Source organism: Prionailurus viverrinus, chromosome D3 (genome assembly GCF_022837055.1).
Source record: "Prionailurus viverrinus isolate Anna chromosome D3, UM_Priviv_1.0, whole genome shotgun sequence".
Taxonomy (NCBI): Eukaryota; Metazoa; Chordata; class Mammalia; order Carnivora; family Felidae; genus Prionailurus; species Prionailurus viverrinus.
Window position 1 is genome coordinate 44,636,454 of NC_062572.1, and position 16,790 is coordinate 44,653,243.

Genomic DNA, 16,790 nt, shown 5'->3' on the forward strand with positions numbered 1-16,790 from the left:
CACATTTTATGTGTTCTAGCCAACTAGACTCTTCATGTGTAAGGAATTGGCAGGTCCCCCTTTATTTTGTTCCTCTTCCTTTTAAATCTATTCTGTTTTATTCTTTATAGTAGGGAATGTTGAACATTGAGATAACCAGTAAATATCCTCACTTGTGTCAGTTCCCTTCTGTGAAATTTCTCCACTTCTTTCTCCCTCCCTTTCCTCCTCCTCCTCTTCATGTACACACAACTGAGGGGGAATAGTATAAATGAACCCTCATGCACTCATCACCCAGCTTCAACGATTACCAACTCATGGTTAATATTTTCATCATTACCCTATCCCTAGGTTATTTTGAAGCAATTCCCAGACAGGTCACCTATAAATAGTTCAGTGTGAGCTAAGAAAAATTTGATTCCCTTGCCAATCTGATGTTCCCCACTTTAGCCATATATAAAAGTATTATTTTTCTGTTCATTGTCATCAGGGTGTTTGTTCTCAATTAGCAGTTATTGAAAAGCCATTCATCACTTGAAAATACATTATATATGCAAAAAGTTTCTAGAATGTGTAATGTTAGAACTAAAATAATAGAATAATATTAGAGCAAACACCAGTATAACAATGATTGAGCTAGAGGGGCGCCTGGGTGGCGCAGTCGGTTGAGCGTCCGACTTCAGCCAGGTCACGATCTCGCGGTCTGTGAGTTTGAGCCCCGCGTCAGGCTCTGGGCTGATGGCTCGAAGCCTGGAGCCTGTTTCCGATTCTGTGTCTCCCTCTCTCTCTGCCCCTCCCCCGTTCATGCTCTGTGTCTCTCTGTCCCAAAAATAAATTTTAAAAAAGGCGTTGAAAAAAAAAAAAAAACAAAAAAAAAAACGATTGAGCTGGAGACAGAGGCGCATTTCCAGTATTTTTGAAGTCCTTTGTTTGCTTCCTCATTTTCTTCCCTCCAGTTACCCTGTGTCCTAAAATTTAAGCTAATCATTTCCCCCACGTGTAGCTGTGTGTGAATTCGCTGTATGTAAGTTGGGACCTCTAAACAATATATTGTTTAGCTTTGCCTATTTGTGAACTTTTCATGGAAATGGAATCACTGAATCATATAAATACAGTCATATAAAAATAAAATCATATGGAAGTAAAAATCATTTAAATAGAATCACTGAAATACTGTTCTGTGACTTTTTTTACTTTAACATTTTTTTTAATGTTCATCCATGGATATATACTTTAAAACAGATTAAAAATATTCTTTTCTATTGCTAGTAGTTCAGGTGTTTGTTTTATGATTCTGAGTGTTAGTGGGCTTTTTTCTCCCTTAAACAAGCTATATATATATATATATATATATATATATATATATATATTTATTTATTTATTTAAAGTTTCGGGTATAGAATTTAATGATTCATCACTTATATACAACACCAAGTGCTTATCACAACGAGTGCCCTCCTTAATACCCATCACCCATTTAACCCATCCCCTTGTTCACCTCCCCTCTGGTAACCATTAGTTTGTTCTCTATAATTAAGAGTCTTGTTTTCTGTCTCTTTTTTCTTTGTTCATTTGTTTTGTTTCTTAAATTCCACATATGAGTGGTATGATTATGTGGTATTGTCTTTCTCTGATTAACTTATGTTGCTCAGCATTATACTCTCTAGCTCCATCCATGTCATTGCCAATGGCAAGATTTCATTCTTTTTATGGCTGAGTAATAGTCCATTGAATGTATAAACCACATCTTCTTTATCCATTCATCAATAGATGGACATTTGGGCTCTTTCCATAATTTGACACTATGGTAACTGGATTTTACAGAATTCTTTTTCTGCATATTCTAAGAAAACATGGTTTCCTATTTTAAGTTCTCATATATTACTTGACTTTTTAACATTGAGGCAATGTTATATTCTTATAATAAATCTAACTTAGTCATAACATATTATATTTTTCATACATTACTGGCTACAAGTTTGCTAATATTTTGTTTGGGGTTTTTGCATCTGTGTCCAATTTTCTTCCTTTCTCCTATTGTCCTGGTCAAGTTTGGGCATTAAGATTAAGCTGGCATTGTGATATGAATTTGGAATTAGTCTCTCTTTTTCTATAATATGAAAATATTTCTATAATCTGAAAATAATTGTTTAATCCTTGAATGTTAGAACTCAACAGTAAAATAATGGGTCTGCTGTTTTCTCTGAGGAAAGACTTTGAATTCCCTCACTTCCTTTGTGAATTCAATTTCTTTAATGTATGTAAAACCATTATGATTTTCTATTTCTTCTTGAGTCAACTTTGATCTTGAAAATTTTTCTAGTAATTTGTGTATTTCACTTATGACTCTGAAATTTGGTGGCATGAAGTTGTACATGGTAATATTATATAGTATTTTAAATCTCTTCTGCAACTATAGTTATGTCTCCTTTTCTGTTCCTAACATTATTTATGAATGCCTAATCTTTTTTTCTTGCCCAGGCTTGCCAGATGTTTGGCAATTTTATTAGTCTTTTCAAATAACCAATTTTTGGCTTTGTTTTTCGTTTTGTATCCCCCATTAATTTTGCCATCTTTTTTAAAAATCTACCTTTCTAAATTCATTGTTTTGTGTATTTATGTATTTATTTTATTTATTTTTATTGGAGTGTAGTTGACACTATGTTACATGAGTTTCAGGCATGCATTCAACATAGTAATTCAACACCTCTCTCTGTTATGCTATGCTCAGCACAAGTGTATCTTTGCTATCGTTATTATTTTCTTCCTATACTTTCTTTTGTTTTTCCTCCCCTGCTCCTCTTTTTAGCTCCTTAAGCAGCATGCTTAGCTCACTAATTTTCAACTGTTATTTTTTAATATTATAAGCATTTAAGGCTAAAAATCTCTCTATATCCCTTTAGAATATCTTAATGTTTAATAATTATTAATAATTATTAACATGAGATTCTTAAAAATTGTTAATGTTAAGCAGTCTTTGCAATGACTTTACTGAGATGAAATACATTTCATCATGTTTTAAAATTTTGGTTTAATGGTTTATGATGCAACTACTTGAAAGTCTGGTTCTAAGATCAGTTTATCTCTATACTTGACTTTAATTATGATCATAGCTGAAAAAGATAATAAGTAAATACAAAATAAGTATATAATAATAAGTAAATACAAAAATGAAAGGTGTGCATTGTTAGTGAACTTTTTTTAATAGTTTCTGTTTTTAAATATCTTTTTTCCCTTTTTTAAAAATAGTATCCTTTTTTTTAATAGTTCCCAGCACCAGTTGTGCAAGATATTTCTTAGTATTTGGTTCAGAAATTTCCATCTTCACTGTCTGAGGATGTTGCTTTTCCCTATATTTGGCAGATGGTTCAAAAACCACTGATATTCTTCATTTGGAAGAGTTAAAAAAAATAATTTTTTTCCAAGTCTAAGTAGTCAGATAAAAGAGTTTTAAGAAGTGAAACATCTTTTCAGCAAGAAAGTTACATAATAATCGAAAGATTTCTAAACATATTTTGCAGAGACTATCTTTTCCCTTGCTTTTTTTTTTAATGTTTGACATAAAACATTTTACTAAGTTTCATTTCAGTTGAAGCCCCCTACTGCTTTATGGGTATTTCATTACATCTTATCTTATTCATAACTTTTGATGTCAAAGACCTAGACAGTGGGTTATTTAAAAACACTTATTTTTATGTTATTATTATATATTTCAAACAGGCAGGTAGAAAAATTGAGAACATAAATGTCCACCATCTCTTTATATTTTTGACCCAGGTGCCCTTAGCATTCAGTTACATCCCTGGATAACTGAGATTTTCATTGTAATGCAGGGTACACAAAGTAGGCACTCAATAGGTAGTGGCTGGGTGAATGCATAGATGAATGAATGAACAAATGACCTAATTAGCTTTCTCCATAGACTGTGATCTGAAAGGAAGGGCTACATTTTTTTTTAAGTTGATTTATTTATTTCAGAGAGAGAGAAAGAGTATGAGCAGGGGAGGGGCAGAGAGAGAGGGAGAGAGAGCATCCCAAGCAGGCTCCACCCTGTCAGCACAGAGCCCGACACTCAGAGCTCATCTCAGGAACCATGATATCGTGACCTAAGCCAAAATCAAAAGTCAGACGCTTAACTGACTAAGCCACCCAGGCACTCCAGACTACTTCTTATTTACCTTTGTATCCCAAGTATCTAACACAATGCTTATATATAGTAGGTGCTGAATATTTTTATTTTTTATTTTTTTACTTTTTTAATGTTTATTTTATTTTACTTTTGAGAGAGAGAGAGAGAGAGAGAGAGAGACAGAGGCAGAGAGAGAGGAAGACTGAGGATCCAAAGTTGGCTCTGCGCTGAGAGCAGCAAGCCTGATGAGGGGCTCAAACTCACCAACCGCGAGGTCATGACCAGAGCCAAAGTCAGATGCCCAGTTGGCTGAGCCACCCAGGCACCCCAGTGCTAAATATTTTTAGAAAGAAAGGAAGACACAAACAGGAAGGAAGAAAAGGAGAAAAGGAGAAGAGAAAAATTGTGTATATTCTTATCTGGATGTCTCAGTTAAAAGGAGTGCTTAGTAGTAGGTTTGACCAATTCAATTTTTATTTACAGCTGTTTCAGTGCTTATTTTTAAAGAGAACAGTTGAAAAAAAGATTCCTAGGATAGCAACTACCTCTCTATAAGTGAAAATGTTTTCCCAGGGAATAGAGGAACTAGTGAATCCTATTTTTATAGTCTCAAGGCCACTCCTAATTGCCTATGGATTGGAAAATACTCCTTTGTCTTTGATGTTATTCTTTCACTGTCTTTTGAAAGATAAAAAGCTAGCAGAGGTTTGTAATTGGATTATGCTCCTCCCATCTCAGCCCTGGAAGTCTTGGCAGGATAGGATATAGAAATACTTGGAGTTACTCAGAAGCAAAAGTCAATAAAGCATAGTGAATAAATGGCTGCTAATATTCAGCACTGCATGTTTACATGTGGGATGCACCTTCTCACAGGGATACTTTGCCTCATGCCAGGATGTTTAATCAATGCTCTGACAAAGTTACATGGTTACCTGCAGTGAGATTCTAGTAATACTTTTGGAAACCAACCCACCGTGAGCTCTTGCTGTGAAAGTATTTAAATAATTAAAAACATTCCTCTATCAAAGGAGTCTCCTTCTGACAGTGGAATCCATGACTTCTGTAGCCTTTCTTCTCAAAACACTTAGATGAAAGAGATAGTTGTGTTTTGTGCAGCATGACTTTTTTTTTTTTTTAAATGAGGCCAAACTTTGTTCAAAATGTCTAGAAATGAAAATCTTAATAACCATAGGTTGGGGCACTCAGCTTCTTACTGTCTTCCTCTAAGAGGCATGAATGGTATAACTGCCCTACATAAGGAGATGTTTCTATTTCCTTGTATGGATCTTGAAGAGCTGTTTTTGTTTACACAGGAAGTCACTGGGCAGGAAATCTCAGCAGTAGGTTTCAGGCTGAAATCTCTGAAGATCAGTGAGAAGAGAAACAGAAGTGCCTGAATGCGTGCGCGTGCACACTCACACACACACACACACACACACACACACACACACACAGAGTCATCATGTCTTACTCATTGTGGAGGAAATACAAACAGCCTTGAGAAAGGCCCTGAGATTTAAGACGGGATGCATCTGGAGGAGGAGGTCAAGAGGAGGATATGACGACACCCAAGTGAGGGAAATACCACCCTCTGAGCATTTTTTTTTAATGACAACCATTATAACAGAAACAGCTTCCAAAATTGAAGCTATTGAAATTCACCCAGATAGGTCCAGATGGTCTGAAGGCCTCTCAGAATGAAAGGGCCCTGCTGTGGTGTTTTGAGACACAGCTGATAGGGATTCACAAGCCCCTGTAGATATCAGATGGAGCAGGCAACATCTCTGTAACATTTTGTCCCTGGATTGTCACCCATAGTGAAAACTGGATAATATGGAGAAGGGCATTGTCATGGCAACATAGAGATGGTCATCAAAGAACCTGGCAAAAGGAAGCTTCTGTCCATACACCTAGGAGTCCTGATTTGTGTGGCAGGTTGTTCCTGTGACAGAGCAGAACAGCCAGCTAGATGAAGATCTCATTCTTTGCATTATAATTCTCTATTCTCCAAGCAAACTTACAAGAAAAGTCAGGCCCACCCGTGGGCCAAGTATGACACTTTCCACTGGCAAACACATTTAGCTATCGTAATTGAGAGATGTGTTAATGGTTCATTAATCAATTTTCTCAATTGTGGTTAGGGTGAACATTCATTCCCCAGGCTCCAATACCTCTCAATGAACTGATTAGAGGAAGATTTTGAGTCAAAAGATAAAATCTGAAGTCCAGCCTCCTGGTCTCTGTGACCTCATGACTTCATATGACTGCAGCCACCTCAAGTGCCCAGGAAAGAACTAGCGGGCCACGTTTAAAGTTGTGTAGATTACTTCAGTTAGCAATTAATTCTCCACTTTGTGCCTTTTCTGACCTTGGATTTCAGCTTTTGGCATTAGTACTGATGAAGTTTTGAGGTGATGGGGAGTTCATGGCGTCCAGAGCTGACGACCAAGAGAGAATTCTTGAAGACATCTTTGGTGCAAAAAGGTGATTTTAGTAAAGCAGGGGGACAGGACCCGTGGGCAGGAAGACTGCACTGAAGTAGTGAAGTATACTGGTTGTATATTGTGGACTTGGGGGAGGTAAAATCAAAAGGGAGGTTTCCAAAGAGACTTTCATATGCTAAAGGCTCACAGATTACTGGAGGCCTAGCTACTCTCAAGTTAAGGTTGTTTTTCCCTCTAGCAAAGCATTAACTTAAGAGTAGGGAGTTGCTGGAGAAATGTTACACTCTGTATTTGCCACAAGTATTTGTCAATGGGCTGCAGGTTATAAGGAAATTTAGTTTTACCTGTCATTTCCTTCTTGCTTTTGTTTCCTTTATCACTATGGAAGAGTGATGTTGGGGCTCCAGGAAACAGTCTACAGGTTACTAGAGATTAGGCTATTGATGAAATTGCCTGTTTCTGGTAAACTGGTGGAGACTCTTATCAGTTTAACCATTTGTTTTCGGTCATTTCCTGTGTCCTTGGGCAGCCAGGAGTGCCTGAGGAATATGACACATATTCCACTTGGGGGGAGGGGGTGTGTGCTAGCTTGTATTTTGCCCTCAGCCTGCCTCACACTCTCTCATCAGTACCACGGACACCCCACCTTCTTTTAGTCTGATTTCCAGGTCACCTTTATGGGGAACTTCACTGTTTGTAAAGCCTTGTACATTCATTTTCTTATCTGGCCAACATAATGACCATGAAAAGTAGGCGGTAGCGCTATCCTCACTTCATGGAGAGGAGGTGACTTGCACATAGTCACTCAGTTGATAGGGCAGCACAGCTGGCATCTGAACCCAGATGTTCTCTTTGATTTCTGTTATGACACATTGATTGTGTCCTGAAACCGCTGGCAGGCAAACTTTTTTTAGCCTCATAGACCTGTGAAAATACTTGTATGTTTACTTATCTATATATTATAAAATGTGTGACAATGCCAATATGTTGAGTACATTATAGAACGTTCAAAAAATGAGACATTTTGAAAGGATAAAGAAATGAAATAAAATGATGTTTTAAAAAATAATTCATTTTGTTTATTAACTAAGTAAAACCAAACTTTTTTCTGACCTCAATTATTAACAATGTTAATTTTTCTGGAGATGTGACAGTCAAAGCTTCAGTATTTATGACAACCTTGGTTTAACATTTTGTGATATAGTGATTTTCAACTTTGGTCCTCAATTCAGTATATTTTGACGCTTAAAATTTTTTTCATATGTTTGACACTTTTTATTTTGGAATAATTTTAGATTTACAAAAAGTTGAAAAGATAGTACAGAGTTGTGTATACCCCTCACCAGTTCCCACACTATAAACATCTTAAGTTGTGACATCTTACTTTGGTACATTGGACTCAGGAACAGGCATTGATACAGTTTTGTTAACTAAACTCCAGACATATTTGGATTTCACTAGGTTTTCCATTCATGTCCTCTTTCTGCTCCAGGATCCAATGTAGGGTCCCACCTTGCTTATGATAATCATATCTCCTAGTCTTCTCTGGCCTGTGACAGCTTCTCAGGCTTTCCTTGTTTTTTTGTGGTTTTTTTTTTGTTTTTTTTTTTTGTTTTTGTTTTTTTTTTTATGACCTTGGTGGTCTCTAGAAGTATCAACCAACTAGCCTGTAGAATGGCTTCTCAATCTGTGTTTCTGATGTTTTTCTCATGATTGGGTTGGGGTAATGGTTTTTGGGAATGAATACTAGAGAGGGAAAGTGCCCTTTTCATTGCATCATATTGGGGGTACATGATAGCCATATGACATCACGGGGATGTTAGCCTTCCCTTGGTTAAAGCAGTGTTTGCCAAGGTTCTCCACTGTAGGGATACTACTTAGTCATGTCCCTACTCTGTTCTTTGGAAGCAAGTCACTATGTCTAGCCCAATTTCATAGCAGGGAGAAATGGAGTTGGGAAGTAAGCTGTACATCCTGGAGGGGTAGTATCTGCATATACTGTTTACGATCTCTCTGTGAAGATTTGTCTCTTCTCCTCTCATTTATTTGTACATTCAATCATTTATATTGGCATTGACTCATGGATATTTATTTTATAGTTTGGGTTATAATCCAATACGATGTTATCTATTTTGTTGCTCAAGTTTTTCCAGCTTTGGTCATTGGAGTTTTTTTAGGTTGGCTCTTGTGTCCCAGTTCATGCTCCAGGTTCATCCTGTATTTTCCCTGCCTCAGCCCTGAAAATAGTCATTTCTCCTAGGTGTCCTGTTTGTTTGTTTTGTTTTTTGTTTTTTTAATTGTAGAATGCTATTTAGAAATCATTGGGTGCTCGTTACTGTTAGTGTATCATTAATTATAGGCCAATTCAGTAGACAGAACTAGGGCATACACACAAACACAGGTGTGTACTAACTCATATTTACATACCTGATACTTGGTTTTTAAGAGACAGCATGGAAAAAGATTTCTTACAAAAATAAATAGACCCACATAGAAGAATTGCATCACTGACTAAACTTTCTAAAACATGTTACCTAATTTTTAGTTGTATCCATCAGTTATAAAAAGATTTTTTGTTCAAATTCATCTACTAAGGCTAAATATTCCTTGTTGTTAATCAGTTGGTTCATACAAACCAAAAAGTGTTGCTTTTCTGTATTGTGCGTTCACAAGTAGATTCATAACTTGCAAATTCTCTTTCCAAGTTTTTAAAAAGTGCAGATATCAGAGTTTTTATAGATGACACATACTATTTTGGGCAACAGAATTCCATAATCATGGAAACATTTCCAGACACCAGTTTCTCAATATTTTTTCCATAACACAAATTTTATTTAGACAGTGTTTACTTTCTTATTCATTGTGAACATATCAGCTTTATTGTGAAATGACAGAGTGAGAGTGTTAATTATTTATTTATATGTATATATATATATATATATATTTTATTGTGGTTTAACATAAAAGTTATTATTTTAGCCATTTTAAGGGTACCATGCAGTGGTAATATATTGTTGTACAATCATCACCATCATCTATCTCCAAAACATTTCATCATGTAAACCTAAAAATCTGTACTCATTAAATAATAACTCCCCCCCCCCAAAAATAATAACTCCATCTCCTCTTCCTTCCAGCCCCTGGCAACTACCATTCTACTTTCTTTCTCTCTGCATTTGACCAGAGTCCACTTTCTAGAATACAATATTTTTCCTTTTGTAACTGGTTTGTTTCACTTAGCATAGTGTCCTCAAGGTTTATCCATGTGCCAGAACTTCCCTCCTTTTTAAGGCTGAATACTGGTCCATTGTATGTATGTATCACATCTTGTTTATCCATTCAAATGTTGATGGACACTTGCTTGTTTCCACTGGTTTGGCTATTATAAATAATGCTGCTGTGAACATGAGGGTACAAATATCTGTTCAAGGTCATGGTTTCACTTCTTTTGGGTATATACCCAGAAGTGGAATTGCTGGATGAAATGGTAGCTTTATGTTTAATTTTTTGAGATTTTCTTAGTCATGTTCCATCTCCCTACAATCTCACTTTTATAAACTCCATCCTGACAAAGATATTTCAAAAACCTTGAAATATACCAAAAATGAATATGAAGATGAGGGCACTATTCTGAGTAAACAGTGTGTGTAAATCTAATAACTGTTGGAATATGTGTTCTAATTATATTATATGTTAAATATTAGGAAATCTTAATTTTTCTTATTTTTAAAACAGAATTTTAACATAGTCCAAAATCTTAATTTTTTTCTTCTCATATACCAATGGACCACAGTTCCAGATGGGAGGGGGAGGGGGAGCGGTTGGGGATCTGGGTGATGTTCTGAGTATGATTTTTTATTTGTCTGTCCTGCCTTCTCTACCTTGGAAAGTTGTCACTAACTGGAGTGGAAAACGAGGGTTTCAGTCGCAAGCCTCTCTCCTCCGTGTGTGCTACTGCCCTCCCAGCTGGCATCACCACGTGTTCCCATTAATCACCAAGGTCCCATTAACCCCTGGGCATCCCAGATCCTCAGCCCAAACAGCTTGCCAAGAGTTCATCCCTTTTCTTAATTTTCTCATAAACAAAAATAGCAGAAGACTGAGTTTCTGGGGTACCTGTGTCAGGACTTAGAGTAGGAAATTGCTCAGTGAAATAGCCCCTGGGTTTGGCACCTTTGGTCACTGTTGATAAACATTCAACAATTGTTAGAAGATTTTGGGGTTAATTGATGCAGGTAGAAAAGCTCCTGCTGGGACCTACATATAGGACTTTGGCTGTCCGTACATATGACAGAAGAGTTACAAGCCATTGTCACTACTTTCTTAATGGAGCTCATTAGAAGTAGGCCATGCAGAAAAGAGTGCAGTCGAAAGGATGACTACTGTGTATATTACTATGGATATGTGTTCAAATAGAATTTAGAATTGGAACAAGCTTGAAATTATTTTATTGTCGTGCATCTAGCCTGACATGTAAAAAGACAGCCATTTTTAGATAGTTTAGTACAAATCTGCTTATTGAAACTGTCAGTCCATTTTTTCATGCTGGATTTTCCTCAAACACTCTTGGTGTTTGTCTTGCAATAGGGTCTGCCAGGATACATATCAGCACCTTTTACCCCCCAGATCAATGCTGACACTCTTCTGGCTTAAAAAAGTGAATTTTCTCATTTCAGCTTACTCATTTGGCAGAACCACCATATCTACCTGCCAATTCAAATAGAGAAGAGAGAAGGAGGGGGGGGGGTATATGAAAAGGGGAGGGGGAGAACTATTTTCTAATTAATCAAGATGTACATATCAGCACTTCATTTTTTACCTCTAAAGAGCACTGTGCCTCACAAACTGACACTTTGGGCTGCAACTGACAACATAAGCCTTTCTATATCAGGAAAGAAAAATAAGTTGATGTAAAAGAAAGTGCAAAATAAATGGAGAGCCTAATCATTGCTCTCTACTATGAATATGTTCTTATGGATTAAATACTATACTGAGTCACAAGCATATTTTTTTTGTTTTGCATTTTTTTATTGAAGTATAGTTGACACACAATGTTACATTAGTTTCAGGTGCACAGCATAGTAGTTTGACCCCTCTATACCTTGTGCTATGCTCACCACAAATGTAGCTACCATCTGTCACTATACAGTGCTATCAAAATACCATTGACTATATTCCATATGCTGTATCATTCGTCCCCATGATTTATTCATTCCATAACTAGAATCCTGTACCTCCCACTCCCCTTCACCCATTTTGCCCATCCCCCTTCCCAGCTGGCAACCACCAGTTACAAACATCTTTCTTGTCAGGAACTTTTCTGGGGCATCTGGGTGGCTCAGGTGATTAAGCATCTGACTCTTGATTTCAACTCAGGTCATGATCTCATGTTTTGTGAGATCAAGCCCCACATCAAGCTCTGTACTGACATGTGGAGCCTGCTTGGGATTCTCTCCCTCTCTCTCTGCCCCACCCCCCAAAATAAATAGATAAACTTTAAAACAAAAAGATTCTAAAAAAGAACTTTTATTAATAATAGAAAGAATTTTCAAAACTGTTATTACCTATGTACAGATAACTTCCCCATTTTTTTTTCTGATAAAACTAACCTTTACCAATGCAAGGAAGATATCACAAGCACAGACCTACATCCTTCCACTCATACATTCAGCACTGGACACAAAATACGTATAAGTAAAGAGCTAGAGGACAGATCATTCCAGGCTGGGGGAGAAGGAATGGTTTGGGGGAAGAGAGAATACATGAAGTGGGATTTGAAAGAAAGAATGGTGGAAGGAGGGCATTCAATGCTGAAGAAATGGTTTGGGCAGTCATGGGGAACGTGAGACATGTAAAAAAGTCATGGGGAATGTTAGGCGTATAAAAAACCCTGATAAGGACTGATAAGGACTGTTGGAACCAGAATGCAGCTGCCCTGGAGTGTGAGGCGAGGGAATTGTGGGGGGTCCATTGTAGGTTTTTTTCAGTAGTGGAGTGAAAACACATTTCTACTACTAGGATGAGGGTCCTAGTATTATGGCTGCTCGGAGGTTGAAGAGGGAAAGCCAGACTGACACAAAGAACCTCAGGAAACTTTATATTGCTTTCATGGAGTCAGGCAGAGGCAAGGGAACATTCCAAGTTTAACTGTAAGTAAAGTGCGTTTTGAAAGAGCATCATATATAATATCATCATGTTTTCCTAAATGTACATTTGAAAATCTGTTCTTAGTTCATCTGCCCATCACTATGAAAAGTCGCAGGAGCACTGTCAAGAGAGATAAGAGAAGCAAGCCTGTCAGCATGATCTTTTCCCCAGTGAGGAGACACTCATCTTTGTAAGTAGTATTCAGTAATGTTTAATTCCTGGGGTGCTTGGCTTCACATTTTCACCATGCGAACACTGCCCAATCTAGTTTGGAATCAAGTGCCTCCAACATCTCAGGACCAACGCCATTACTTAGGTTCATACATGTTTTCCCCCAATTTCAGCTTCAGTAGGTCAGAATCCAACTAAAATAACTTAAATAATCCATATCAAATAGGGAAATATGAAAGCAACAACATTTTAAGACAAAATTGAACATGCACTGACACCAGTTAGCTCTATCCATTGGTATGCTGGATATCATGATGTCTTGTAAACATCCATTCTCCCTTTTCTTGGTACTATTCCAATGTTAATTTAAATATCCACCCAGCCACTCAGTTGGTTGAGCATATGACTCTTGATTTCGGCTCAGGTCATGATTCCAGGGTCATGGGATCCAGCCCTGTGTCAGTGTGGACCTCAGTGTGGAGCCTGCTTAAGATTCTCTCTCTCTCTCTCTCTCTCTCTCTCTCTCTCTTTCTCCCTATCTCCTTCTGCCCCTCCCCCTATAAAATAAAGAATGAATGAATGAATGAATGAATACATACCTAAATAAATATCCACCCACCTAAAATAGGTATGTGCCTTAGAGCCATAAGCATGCTCAGAATAGCTACATTAGCCTACAGTTGGGCAAAATCATCTAACACGAAGCCTGTTTTATAATAAAGTGTTGAATAGCTCATGTAATTTATTGACTACTATATTGCAAGTGTAAAACAGAATGACCATATGGGTACAGAATGGTTGCCAGTGTATCAGTTGTTTATTCTGGTGATCGCATGGCTGACTGGAAGCTGTAGCTGGCACTGTATAGCATTATAAAAGAGTATCATATTCCATATCACTAGCCCAGGAAAAGGTCAGAATTCAAAATTTGAAGTGTTGTTTCTACTGAGTGCATATTGCTTTTGCGTGATTGCAGAGTCAAAAAATTGTAAGTGGAATCATTAGTCAGGGGCCATCTATATTGTGAGAGGACTCAAATTGAAGAGATCACGGAAGGTTTCTGCATGAGTACCTACTGGGATGAGCCTGAGAAAGCAGGGCTGCGTGGGAAGGAAGAATGAGCACTGGGCATGAGGTACTCACATCAGTCAAGTAAGAAGCCAAGATTATTTTAGAAACAGATACCCCTACCTAGGCCTTCCTCCGCAGGCACGAAGTGGAGCAGGGTCAGTGGTCATCCTTGGTAATGTGACAAATGTAAGCATCTGGAAGAATAACTCAGATCTCCAAAATCACATGCTTCTCCTCTTGGGGAGAGAGAGTTGTAGGTGGGGAATGAGTAATAGTTCATGTTTACTGTGTTCCTACCGTGTGTCAAGAACAATGTCAGATGTTTCACATACCTTGTCTACTACATTTAATAATCATAACAATCCTCATTATAAAAAAGATGTGTTTGAAATTCTGATAGGTTAAATCATTTTCCTAAGGTCACAAAACTAACAAGTGGTGGGGCAGGGATCTGAATTTAGGTCATGCTGGCTCTGACTCTACATTTAGTTTTGCTTGTGTAGACTCAGCCTGAAACTTCGGTTTGAATGAAACCACTTGGTATTAATTAGAAGAAGGAGAAATTGGCAAATGCTATTTTAAATGCTTTGAACAATTCTCTGGAGAGCACATTAAATGCCCAAAAGCAAAGCAAAAATGTATATTAATAAGAACACAGCCATTCAAAAGGCAATTGTTCACCATCAGTTCCAAAAAGAATAAAAAGAGGAGAGTTCAATTTCCCCAATTTTTCATGCCAAGTGCTCAGGCTCCAAGTTTCCCTCACTGCTCTTTCTTCACCTCTTCTCCTTACACATTACATGTTACAGCTTCATTCCATACGATGTAAGTGGTATTTATAGGAAATGCTGATCACTGCCAACAAGTGAATACTCACATTAAACACGATTTAAAACAACCTTCTCTGCAGTTGTTTATAATAACCTCTTGGAAGTTTGAAATTAAAATCTGTATCCCATCCAGGCCTTTTCCCGCCTCTTATATTACACAAAGCCAAGAACTTGCCCTTGAACATACTTCAACTCCCTGGCCCACCACTCTGACATGCTCTGTAGCTAATTATCTCAATCCCTAAATATTAGTCCTTTCTGTTGTCTTCTCTGGTTTCCTGCACATGATTCACCCTCCCTGGGTATTTCATTGTTTATGTCAATGAACAAACTCTTTGTCCCTTAAACAGACTCTTTCTTCTTTCTTTGCCCTATCGTCCCTCAACACCTTTTCAAAAAAAAATAAAAAATGTGCATAGAACTCTTCTTTCAAGAAGAGGCCCAAAACTTAAGATAGTTCTTAAGTAGATGAAGTCATTGAGACCGGAGAGATAATGTGATTAACCCAAACTCACATAGCTAGAAAGAGGCTGAGTCAAATCAAGAGGGTAGGACTCTTCCTTAGGTTCTAGGTCAATGTCGTTTTCACCATCCTGTACCACTGGCCACTGATTCACACCCATCCCAACTCCTTGTCGATTTGATGTCAGATTGTGTCTTCCCAAAGCAGAGGGTATGTTCTGTTTTCATTTTTCAAGTGACACACACCATAGGGGAGGTCCAGGTGCAGTTGTCTTGGGTGGTTTGTTTCATGGCCCAAATGCTGCATGTATGTTCCTTATTCTGCAGCGAGTACTCCTAAACCAAGGCATTTTCCCAAAGCCTTGGCTTCAAAGCTGTTCATTGGTGTGTGGCATCCCTCTTCCAAGGGTGTTTTAAGGGACAACATTGTAGCCTAAACATATCAAAGAGAGAATTGTAGAGGCAAAATTATGAGGGTGGGTGGGCTGGGTGGGGATTCTAAGGCAGGGCCCAGAATTGCTAAGCTATGCAAACATTTTGCTATGGAGGATCTGGCAGGGATGTGACCAAAAAAAAAAAAGAGTTTTTCTTTATTCCCATTGCCTTAAGGTCCTTCGAAACTATTGCTATTCAAAGAAACACAGCAAACCACTCAGGGAAAGGAACTATATAAAAGGCAGACTTCTCTTCAAGATGGCATGGGATGCCATACAAAGCTGCCCTCATGCTGCTTGGGATCACCCATGTCCTGACACCCTCCCAGTGTGGACATAGTCCTTTATGGGTCTTTTAAGCCTGAAATATGTAAGTACCGGGAAACAGAGGGTGAGCTTTTTGATATCCAAAGACGTGGTGTTGGTATGGAAGAAAGAGTCCCAGCACCTGTATTTGGAGGGGCAAGGCCATGATTAATACACTGTCCTAGGCTGGCTTCATGAGTATGCAGACTGTGCCTGATTTAATGCTCTGCTGTTGCTGTCTTGGCATTCTTAATAATTTTTTAAATGAGTCTCACATTTCATTTTGCACTGGGCCCCATAAATCAGGTAGATAGTCCTGCCACTGCTCCTCCCTCACCCCATAACTTCCATATATAGTTCCTTCTCTAAGCTAGATGAAAAGGACTATGTTCTATTCATTCTTGTTTCCCATCTATGCCTACCAAATTATGTATTGATTGTCATTAGACCACAACATTATTTTCTCCCTTATCAATGCCCAGCTTTATTAGGACTCAGAACCTCATTGCAAACATATATCTATATAGTGCCCCTAAATATTCTTTCTAAGCATTTCCTGGATCTAAGTTTCTATGATTCTAATTTTCTTCTTGCTTGGATGCTGATTAATTTTGTAACCAGGTTAATTATATCAACTCCTCAAAATTACTTTCACAAAGCTGAGAGACAGATTTCTGTCACTAAAAATGAAAATAAAAATGTCTTGTAAAGTTGTTTCAGAATGTAAGATTGTTTAAAACCTTTTTGTAAAAGATATATAGGGGCACCTGGGTAACTCAGCCAGTTGAGCATCCCACTCCTGATTTCAGCTCAGGTC